Genomic DNA, 11,493 nt, shown 5'->3' with positions numbered 1-11,493 from the left:
TCGACCGAACGACATCACAAGGAACTCATAATGACCGGCCGGTCCTAAAGCGGTCTTCGACGTCTCCATCCTTCGACGCGCAATCGATGATACCCGATCGCAGATCAACCTTCGAGAAGTACCGTGCCCCCTTCAACCGATCAAACAGATCATCAATCCCGGGCAAGGGGTACTTATTCTTCACGATTACCAAATTCAACCTACGATAATCAATACACAATCGCAAGGAACCATCCTTCTTCTTCACAAACAAAACAGCGCTCCCCAAGGAGACACACTGGGCCGAATAAAACCCAATTCTAGCAAACCATCTATCTGCTTCCTCAACTCCTCCATTTCACTCGGAGGCATCCGATAGGTGGGTAAAGAAATGGGCGCCGCACTAGGCATAAGATCGATAGCAAAATCAATCTCACGCTGAGGAGGTAACCCAAGAATCGACTCACACACATCTTCACACTCCTGAACCCCCGGCGTACTAACTAACGCCGATTCGACCGAACTCTCCAACAGAGAAGAATAAAAATCAATACGAAGAGGGTAACTGACCTGAACTGGGAAAGTAACAGCCTCGCCCTCAGGTCCATGGATCGTCACTGATCTAGCTTCACAATCAATCTCAGCTCGCATCCTCGTGAGCCAATCCCTACCCATAATAACATCGTAGTGATAAAGCGGTGCGACTAGCAAATCAACACGGATCGATCCACTTCCCAGGATCGACCAAACAATCCATACAACGCTTGCCCAAGGCAGAGGACATCCCCGTAGCGGTAGTAAGCGTCACTCCTGCATAGGAACAGATCTCAAACCCAAACGCCTAACGCCGCATAAGAAATAAGAGAAGTAGTGGACCTGTATCCACTAACACAAACCGGAATACCTTCAATATGCGCTGTCACCCTCAAAGGACCTCGGCACCAAGTCAGACATAGCAGCTCAAAGCGCATGAACACGAGCCTGCGCCGACGATTCGGCGGAGGAACCATGGGCCGATGAGGTGGCCTGAAACCAGGACCCAGTCTGAAGGATGGATGAGCTGGCGCTAATCGAAGAGGAGGAGGAGAAATAACCGAGGCATCGGACGGCTAACCCTCTGCGGTGGAGTAAAACCACCTGCTCGCATACGGGAAAAGCAGAAACGGTCCAAGTGCCCAACCTTCCCACAATAAGAACATCTCAGATCAGCTCTCATCTGCTGAGCGGGCGGCGCTGAACGCCTCGGAGGAGAATCAACACGCGGCCTCTTGCCAAGGAAAGGTGCACCCTGGAAATCCGGTCGCGGCCTAGGAGGCATCGGTGCTCGCATGCGGGACGCTCTATCTCCGTCCTGCTCTGCTCGCAAGGACATGCTCACTAGCTCCGCATATGAAGAAATGCCAGCACAGCAAATCTTCGATCGGATCTCAGGTCGCAGCCCCTCAGAAAAACGCCGCATCCTCATCGGCTGATCACCCAGGATCAAAGGAATATACCGCCCCAACTCAGTAAACCGGTTCTCATACTCCGTAACCGACAACCCTCCCTGGCGGAGGCGAAGGAACTCACTCTCCTTCTCATGTCGGTACGTCACCGGGAAATACTTCTCGTGGAAGCGCGCCTCAAACGCCTGCCACGACCACACGAAGTCCTCTTCGACAGTGCGAAGCACACTGTCCCACCACAAACTGGCCTCCTTCTCAAACATGAAGGTGGCAAGCTCAACCTGCTCGACCTCAGAGCAGTGCAACGGCCTCAGCATCTTAGAGATGCGGTCAATCCAATACTCGGCCTCCTCGGGTCTATGAGAACCCGTAAAAGTAGGAGGTCGCAAGCGCTGGAATCGTTCGAATGTGCCGCTGGCACTAACACTGGCACTGGCACTCCCAGATGGAGGCATAGGTGAAACAGGTGGAGTCGCCCCTTAGGGATATCAAAGATGCCAGCCATGGAGGAGAGGAACTCCTGCTGCTGCTGCTGCTACTGCTGGTGCTGCTGCTGCTGAATCAACATCATCTGCTCAAACCTATCAACAGGTGAAGCAGAAGAAGGTGCATGGCTCGGCTCAAGAACCGAGGGTGTGACTGGAGGAGCCATAGGTGTCGACCCAACACCAGCACGAGATGGACCCGCCTGTGGATCTGACTGGCTATCGCTCAAGGGAGGAACCCCAGCAAGCGACTCAATCAGAGAAAGACGGGCCGAAGTCTTCGAACCCTTAGGAGGCATCCCTACATTAAATCAAAGGATGCAACCTGTCAGATTCTAAGTCACATAATCCATCCACACAACAACAACACAGCACAACTCCAAAAACAAACAACATGCATTCCATTAACCAAAATCGTCGCAATACAAGTAGTGCAGCAATACATGAATCACGACTAGGAAAGCATGAAAACAACAACATCTAACACTTCAAACAACCACAACAACTACAACCACAACAGCTACAACACTACAACAACTCCAACTACAAGCCAACAACGGCTACACACGGAAAGAAAAACACAACAAAGCAAAGACGGCCACGACGATGCTACTCGTCGGAATCAGGAGATGGAGGCGGAGCACCCTTATCCTGCAAGCAACACAGGATAGACTTCAAAGTCCGGGACATCTTCTTAAACTTGTGCTTAACCAAGCCTCGAAGATCAACCATCTCCTGGCGTAAAGCAGCTTGCCCTTCTTCAAGCCGTGTAAGACGGGCATCTCTGGCAACCTGCTCTGCGCCCTCTGGCACCACAGGAGGAGAGCGATCACTCGAATCCTGTGCCTCAATCTCTTCCTCGTCTTGCTCTGTTTCTTCCTCGGACTCCGCACCACCTTCAGCATAACTCTCTTCATCACCGCTCTCAGACTCAGCCTCACCCTCTGAGGCAAGCTGACTAGAACCAACCTCCATCAGCTTAAGGGTCCTCAAGTTGATATGGCGAACAGGGACCGGCTTCTCAGCTCCAAGCCTATAGCCAAACTCATGTGCGATCTTGCAAATGAGGCGGCCAAAGGGAAGAGACTCGGTCCATCTACTCGAACGAGCGATGAGAATAATCTGACGCAGGACGTACGTCGGCACACACAACTTGGCATCCGGCCCCACCTGATATAGAAAATCTACCATCAGGCGCGTACACTCGCTGCGGTTGCTCCACCCGGGATACACATTGAACGTAAAGATGTGGTGAAGCAAACGGAAGTCGTCCGTCATGAAAGAAGCCAGAAGACTCCTATTCGGCTGCCATTCAACCAGACTACCACACAAGAATCGGGTGCGACGATCCTTATCGCGCACAATGTCCACATTCTTCTCGCTGCCATCCACTACCCAAAGCGGCACATTAAAGAGTAGGGATATCAAAGCAACAAAGACAATTCCAACTCGACCGCTCCCACAGGGAATCTTGAAGTGCAGAGGATCCAGCGAAGGCTCCAGAATGTTGGCATAAAAGGCCCGAACAATGCTAGCATTCGCGCGATACTCGCCTTCGAACAAGGGACCCCAACCGGCCCCTTCTAGGCACTCCAACAAAAGGAACTCTCCAAAGAGCCGCGGATCAACATGAGCCTCAAAAAGGACTCTACACCCCTCATAGACTCCATGCGACAATTCCGCCAACAAGGTCCTACTGACAGGAGCTCGAGGATCGAGGTCCCGCTTCGTCTGGAACTCGCGCGTGGCGGACGTGCTAGCGGCGGCACCTCTCGGCCTCCGTGCACGGGTTGGGCGGCTCGACCCGGCTTCATCCACGGGCGCTCTCTTCTTCCCCATCAAGGAAAGAAGGGAAGAAATGGAAAAGATGGCCGTCACAATCTCAAAGAGGGCCATGAGAAATGAGAGAAAGAGAGAAATAGGAAGATGGTGAAGCTTCCACACAACTATGAGCCAAAAAGGGAATGAAAGGGCTCAAATGAGAGGGAAAGATGGAGAAATCAGCAATGGAATAGAAGATTTGAGAATGGGGTGATGGGTTTGCACGAAAATGGAAGGAAGATGAAGATTTGGGAGAGATTTGAGAGAGTTTGGAGAGGTTTTGGAAGAAAAGGAAAGCTTGGAGGTGGGTGTTGTGAAGGAAATAGATGAAAGGAAGGGTTTTAAAATGAAAACCGTGGAGGGGTGGGCCACATTGAGCCTAGGGACGATCGGCCCGCGTCGGCCCGGCCCGCCTGGCCCGCCGACCGGCGATGGCATCGCCGGTCTCTGGACATATCGGCGATGCCTCGCCGATTTGGAGAGGTCCTCCTAGTCCTCCTTGGTCCAAATGATGTGGTTCCCCCCCTGGGTCCCACAGAAAATGCCCCGATTGGCCCCTTGTGTAGTTTGAAGCCTATCGGGTCATTCTGACAGAAATCTGATTCAAACAGCGATTTCTGGAAGGTTTAAAGATGAAAAAAGGGAAGATAGACCGTCTACACTCAGTAAGAGAAGGTCTAGGAAAGATTTCGGGTCGCTGTGTGTGATCAGGTAAGAGTACAGACTCGATCTCGGCAAAGGGTTTCAAGAAACTTTCGCCGATAGAAACTACGGAGCACAAACACAAAGCGATGATAGACCCGCACCCAAATACACTATAGTGGCGACAACGTGCGGTGTGTGACCATAACCCAGGTCCGGTTTAATCCAGATCATGCTTTGATACCAACTTGTAACGCCCTGAAATTCGGGGGTCGAGCATAACTCAGCTCCCGAGTTCCAAAACATCACTTATGCAACATAATTAATGAATGATGTATGTTGACTGTATTAGCACATAAACATGGGATAGATTAAGCCAAAACGCAGATATGATTCAGGGATAAGTGAATAAAGCAAGCGGAAGACTTATAGTAAAATATGTATACAAGTGTAAGTCCCTGAATTACATATACAACCAGATCGTGTAAAAGTGTTATTTATCAAAATTATAAGTACAAGTTACATCATTTCAGTTCCCAAAATAGTAATCCCATAGATCCCGCGCAACAGACCGAGGCTCGCTAGAACCCGTCTGAAAACTGCATATAGGAGAAGGCAGCCTCGTCGTCATCCAGCTCCCGCTCTGCCTCAGACGTCGCATCCACATCTGCAACATCAGGGCCTAAGACAGTCTGGTGGGTGTGAAACACCGCCCCAGAAACGTGGGAGTGAGTGATCAACTCGGTGGAACAATAAGGCACTGGTTAACATGTTATCAGTTCAATCAAACAGTAATGATAAAGCAGAACAATTAAATAAATCCTAAGTACTCTTGTTAATGCAAGGATGAATGCAATATGATGCGTGCCCTCACGCGTACACCCTCAGCGTCTTCATCTTACGTTACGCATGACATCGCCTCAAAGTGCGCCACATCTACAAAGCACATGCAAATACGGTGCATGGTTATGATTACCAAGTTGTTATTAGTCCATTTCACACAACAGGATTGGGAAGCTAAGATACCTTCCTCATATCACCATCCAAACAGTGATCCATACTAGGGTCGTCAATCCTAGATATTGCATACGATCATATAGTTGAGGTCGTAGCAAAGGGCTCGTCACCAATCAATGCACGCCTTTCATGCCTTTACTACCACAGATCGGCTCGTCACCTCCTTGCGGTCTCCAGGTATGCTCGAGGTCACTACAAAGGGCTCGTCACCAATCAATGTAGGCCGACAAAGACGAATATAGTGTCCCATACCACCATAATCGGCTCACGAGTTAAGTTGCTCACCGGTCACTACGGGAGGCTCGTCACCCCAGCGTAGGCCGACAGCTCGACCACGGTGTCCCATACCACCATGTCCGGCTCATGAGTCTTAGCGGATCAGGTACCATGGTTATTAGGATTTCACTGGTAAGTTCAGTACCCTAGATTCAAGCAGTAGCGTCCATACATGGTTAACATACACTGGACAATCGGGTTATTTGACGAACTCGACTAGCACGAGCGCACGTTGAATTGAACGACATGGAGTGCGCAAACACTCCGCGTGGCCAAACCACTGCCGCCAACTCTAATACGGCTCGGGTTCGTCTAATACGTCCTACGTGGCGAAAGCAATCTCAACCACGAATATAGGGTCAATTACCGATCTCCTGGACTAAGGCATAGTCCCAAATATCCTACACTACTACCGATATTTATATGGAATGTAAAACAGTAATGGAACAACCACTCAAATCATGGTGCATACACATCTGAAGAATATCAACTTAACATAAATGTAAGCATAGGAATGCTTGAATTTAAATAACTTGGAATGTAAATGCATAAAGGAAATCATGCGCATCCATAGAAGTATTGAGAACCACTTCTCAACGCCTGCATTTAGTGTAATCAGTTACACTTAGGTCATTCATGCATTTCTACAAACACTTAGCATACAAGGAATAACATACATGATGTATGTTGGAATACATGCACTTAGACAATTCCCTTTACCAAGGAGTTGTCATACATGCATCTAGCATACATACATGACCAATAATCATGGCAAGCACAAGTGCGTATTTTATACGTATACGGTACTTTATAAATACACTTAGAATACACAAATCTCAATATAGCACATGCATATCAGGAAAGCAATGTAAACATAACATTTGACATGTGAAATCTCATCCATAACAAGAATAAATCACTAACTGGGATTGAAAGCCTTGAAAACCATAACCTATACACTTAAAGTCCGCACCTTAAGCAAAGAAAGAACCGCCGAACTGATTTAGACGAGTTGTCTTCGTCAACGGCGCAAGAATACCCTAAAATAAGGATAGAAATGAGATACAACAACACCAAGTCTAGTCTAAGCTCTAACACAAAGTTAGGGTTAGGTTAACTTACCCCAAAAGAACTCAAAATCGCCAAAGGAACGATTCAAAGTGAAGGTTCAAAGGTGAAGAAGAACAAGGAAGAATCAAGGTGATTCACCAACCAATCTCTCTCACTAACTCTCTCTTTTCCACTCTCTTTCCAAGCTAGGGTTAGAGAAAATTCGTATGGAAATGAGAGCTAGGGTTTAAGGACTATATATAGGCCTTAAAATGATGGAAATAACCCCAGGGTCAAGGTATACTTGGGTTATAACCAAAGTACGCCTTTCTCGATCCAATGAAGCACTTCTGGTGGGCCTATAACCACGAAAGGTCGGACTTAAGCTCACTGACCATGGATCTAGGTCAGGCTGAGTTTTCGCCATATCAACAGTGGCGGACCACACTCAATTCAACGGTCACGGAATCTCGATCAGTCCACAAGCACTAGGATATGCCCGGGCCAACCATCCTGATTCGAGGGTGAAATTGGGTCGAAATCCAACGGTCAGATAGCTTAAAATCGTCGCGCAAGCGACACGACTCAGATTTCATAAAAAGCTTAATAAATTCCAACCGTTCTCACACTCTTCACTCCGAGCTCAACCAAATCGACCCAGAACATCAGATCGACTTGATTTTTGAGGTGAAGACCAAGCCCAACTCAGTGACCGCAACAGCCTAAGATCATCGCCATCGGACTTTCGACGCGCGGTCTAGGTCCGATCCAGATCTTCCAAAAATTCCTCAGAACAACTGGATTTAGCGATGGATCCCAGATTTCAGAGTAACGTAGCGCTCACTAATCTGCACGTTTAGAGCCATGCAGATACAATTTAAAGTGATTGATGCGAATTTCACAAGCAATCGAGTAAAGCGCTAATTACCCCAAAACAACTACTTAAGGAAAGATTAGCACAAAAATTCCAAGGTCGTTACAATGAGTGAGGCCTAAGGCGATGAATGTGCGGACAGATGTAATGTATGATTTCACTATAATGTATGCAATGATGTTTATGTGGGCCACTGCTTGGGGGCAATGTTGGTTAAATGTTCACATTGATGGGCAATGTTGGTTAAATGTCCACATTGATGGGCAATGATGGTTAAATGTCTATATTGTGGCCTCCCCTTAGGCCGATTGTCGAGGGCGATTCCGATTGTCGAGGCCGATTCCGATTGTCGAGGATGATTCTGATTGCCGAGGTTGATTGTCGAGACCCATATAATGTATATGTGACCCGTAGTTGAGGCCCATTGTAATGTGTATTCAACCTGTGTTTAAGCCCTAATGTGATGTATATAAGGCCTATATGATGAGGCCCATTATGGTGCATTTGAGGGCCAGACGATGGAGCCCATTATGATATATATTAGGCCCATGAGAGAGGCCCATCGTGATGTGTATTAAGCTCTCGAGTGAGGCCCATGGTATTGTATATTAGGCCCTTGTGTGAGGCCATGGGTCCACTATATGTTAGGCTCTATGTGGGCCTTTCCTTGGCGGCAATGTTGGTTAAATGTTCACATTGTCGAGGCTGATTGTTGATACCGGTTATTGATACCAATTATGAGTATGTGACAACATAGCATCATGATATATGCCCATATGCATCATCTACATGTTTATTATGAGATGTGATTGACCATTTCATATGCCATAGTACAGATGGTTTTTGGGACTCCCTAATAGGCGGAGTTATCCCACATGAGTGCACGGTATGCGCAGGATTGATGCATGATTGGACTGCATAACTCATGCATATTGCATTGTGTTGTGATTATTGTACGCCCTAGCAACATCAGGGCCGTAGCCTCCACAATCATGTCATGGATGGAAAGATGGAGCACTAAAAATTTGTTATTAGCATCGAGCTACCATAGATGACCCTGCGTGAAAATTCCTAAACCCTCTTGGTACCAGAAGATGCCCCAACATCGAGACTGAGTGGATATATATGAGCGCATGAGGGCCATATATCAGTAGGCCGCATCTCCCACTTTGTCGTGGTTGGTTGGGAGGGGGTGTGGCCTTACCCGCCTGAGGTAGTAGGCATAGCTAGGCTAAGTCTAACCAGGTCGTGAATAGGTCCGCTATCGGTGAGTCGGGCCGGTATTAGTAGGGGGATAGTGAGGTCTCTTTCACTTACCCAGTTGTGCACTAGATGGGGCGACAAGCTGGTGTGGAGTGTACAGACCACGGTGATGATCCCAAGGATATACAATACTGATTTGTGGAGCAGGAATTGCATACTTAGCATTATATTCATTCATTCACTATCTACTCGGGCTGGTGGTGCGCAACTAATTGTTATGTGTACCTTCGCAATGGCCAGGATTTCGGTTAGGGCGCACGACTAACCTAAGATTAGGAACTTACCACATTGAGTTTATTTAACCAAAGTTAGGTATGGGAATGGTTTGGATAGAAGTCCTTTGTGATAGGCCCCATAGCCTGCGATATCATGTACTATCATCCCGACTTCATACTGCAGCTTGGTCATTTCATTCGCACCACATACTGCATATTGCATTATATTCTCGGCATATTGCATTTTGGGTTGCTATGTTTCTGCATTTATATGACCTAGATGAGGCTGATGGTATTCTAAGCTCTTCCATATAATGACATTAAGTATTTATGATTTTGCCATATTTTATTTCTCCGACTTCCACTGTCTGTAACGTTGGGCTACACCATCAAAATTTATTTAAATTTGGTTGGTATTTTTTATTTTTTTTTCTTATTTCCATCGCCCTAGTTTGGGCCTTGATCACTTATAGATGACCAAGATTTTTTCTTATTTATTATTATTATTATTGTTTTAATGGCTAATATAGTCTGTGCATAAGAACAGTGGTTATATACATCTAGTTAAAATATTACCCGATAGTTTGGACATACAACCTAAGATCTTCATAATGACTAAATTATCTTAATATTCGGATGACCTATTTGGGGGATCCAAATACGATGGACGGTTAGATGACATGCGAAAAATAAGAAGACTTGATGGTTGGTACTCTAACCGTGTATATAGGTGTATGTACGATCAATTTTGTAAACGGATGAACACAAGTGAGTTTTTGAAGTGATTAAGTGGTAGGACGTGTATATCGCTAGATTTGAGTGACTTGTTCACAAGTGTAAGTTCCTCAGATTGTAATTCTAATGGTGAGTTAAGCATATTCATGAGTAGTGAAAAAGATGAACGGATCAGAATCTTAATTTGATATGTGTACGAGTGGATGTAAAGATCAAGTAGTCAGTTTACTGTGATCAGGTGGTCCAAACTCAGAATGGACGGTCGGATATCTTTACCTAGCGGTGAAGAATTAACTGAATGGTTGGTGATGATGGACAGGGGAGAATACTTGGATATATGATGGTTTGTCTTACAAATCGATGGTTGGATGACTTATCTATGGATGAAGATTATTCCCAATGGTCATTTTAGAGGTTAGGTTAGGATTGACTAAATTGGAATCGTACACATGTACATACTAAGTTAAATTTCATGGTAACACTCGAAAAATTTCAATACTCGAGTATTGAAAGTTCGGGGTGTTACACCGTGTTTGGTAGAATAAGTTATGGTTTTGGCTATGGATTTAACAACTTAGGTGTTGACTGCACTTGCATTACCTCCACTAGTGCAGGGCGTTCATTAGCCCCAGAAGAAGTACGAGTATTTCTTTAGCTCATATTTTCACAAGATTATGGCACCGGTATGTGTACCCCAAAACTTCGAGTCCCATCACGTGTGCCAAAAAATTGTTTGGCTTTCAATTTACTTTTTGTCACGTGGTGCGTGCGGGCGTGCTATAACTGATTGTGCGACTCAATTCAAATTGAACAACTTGACCCCAAACGCTAAGATAGGCAGATACGTTGACTGTGATAGTATATGACTGATGTCTAAGAAGTTAAGTCACCTATTCAGCCACTCGCAAAATAGTTGTAAGATGATCAGGTGATGATTGAAGGGTGTGGTTTTTCCTCAGAAGATGGGTTGCCACTTAGCTTTCATTCAAAAGAACTTTTAATATACCAATGCAATCAAAGAAAAATGAATATTATAATTAGTCATAGGGAGCAACTGAAATAAGCCTTTCCGAAAGAACTGCTTTTATTGGAAATGATAATAATCTAGTATATGAGAGTAAACTTGGATTATAGCTGATGATTATATCTATTGGATTACTACTCTTAGGATAGAGCCAAGCTATAATAAGGAAATATAAATTTGATAAGATCAATTGGATTGGTTTATTTAATTGGTGTGAGATGATTTGTTTTGTTGATTCCTTATGTTATTTATAGACTTCTCTTGTGGATATCTTCTTCAAACAAATTTTTTTTTTCCTCTTTACTTAGAAGTTATTGTAGCTGATTCATCACCGCATCGGTCTTCCAGATTCTTCATTCTTCTCTTGACATGTGTCCCTCTAACTATACTTTTTGCTTGGCTATCTTTTGCTTCTTGGATTTCTCGATCGCACCTCACCGTATCATCATCCAAACAAGTGTGAGCCGTGATTTCATAGGAAGCCCTCCAAATATTCCTAAAGATCTTTAGAGTGCAGTACATTTCTGGTACGATGACACGTCCTTTTCTAATTTAATTACGGACGGGTAAGAAATAAATTACAAACAAGTGTGAGCCGTGATTTCATAGGAAGCCCGCCAAATATTTCTAAAGATCTTTAGAATGCAGTACATTTCTGGTACGATGA

The sequence above is a fragment of the Magnolia sinica genome, chromosome 2 (genome assembly GCF_029962835.1).
Source record: "Magnolia sinica isolate HGM2019 chromosome 2, MsV1, whole genome shotgun sequence".
NCBI classification, from domain to species: domain Eukaryota; kingdom Viridiplantae; phylum Streptophyta; class Magnoliopsida; order Magnoliales; family Magnoliaceae; genus Magnolia; species Magnolia sinica.
This window is presented reverse-complemented; position numbering follows the sequence as displayed.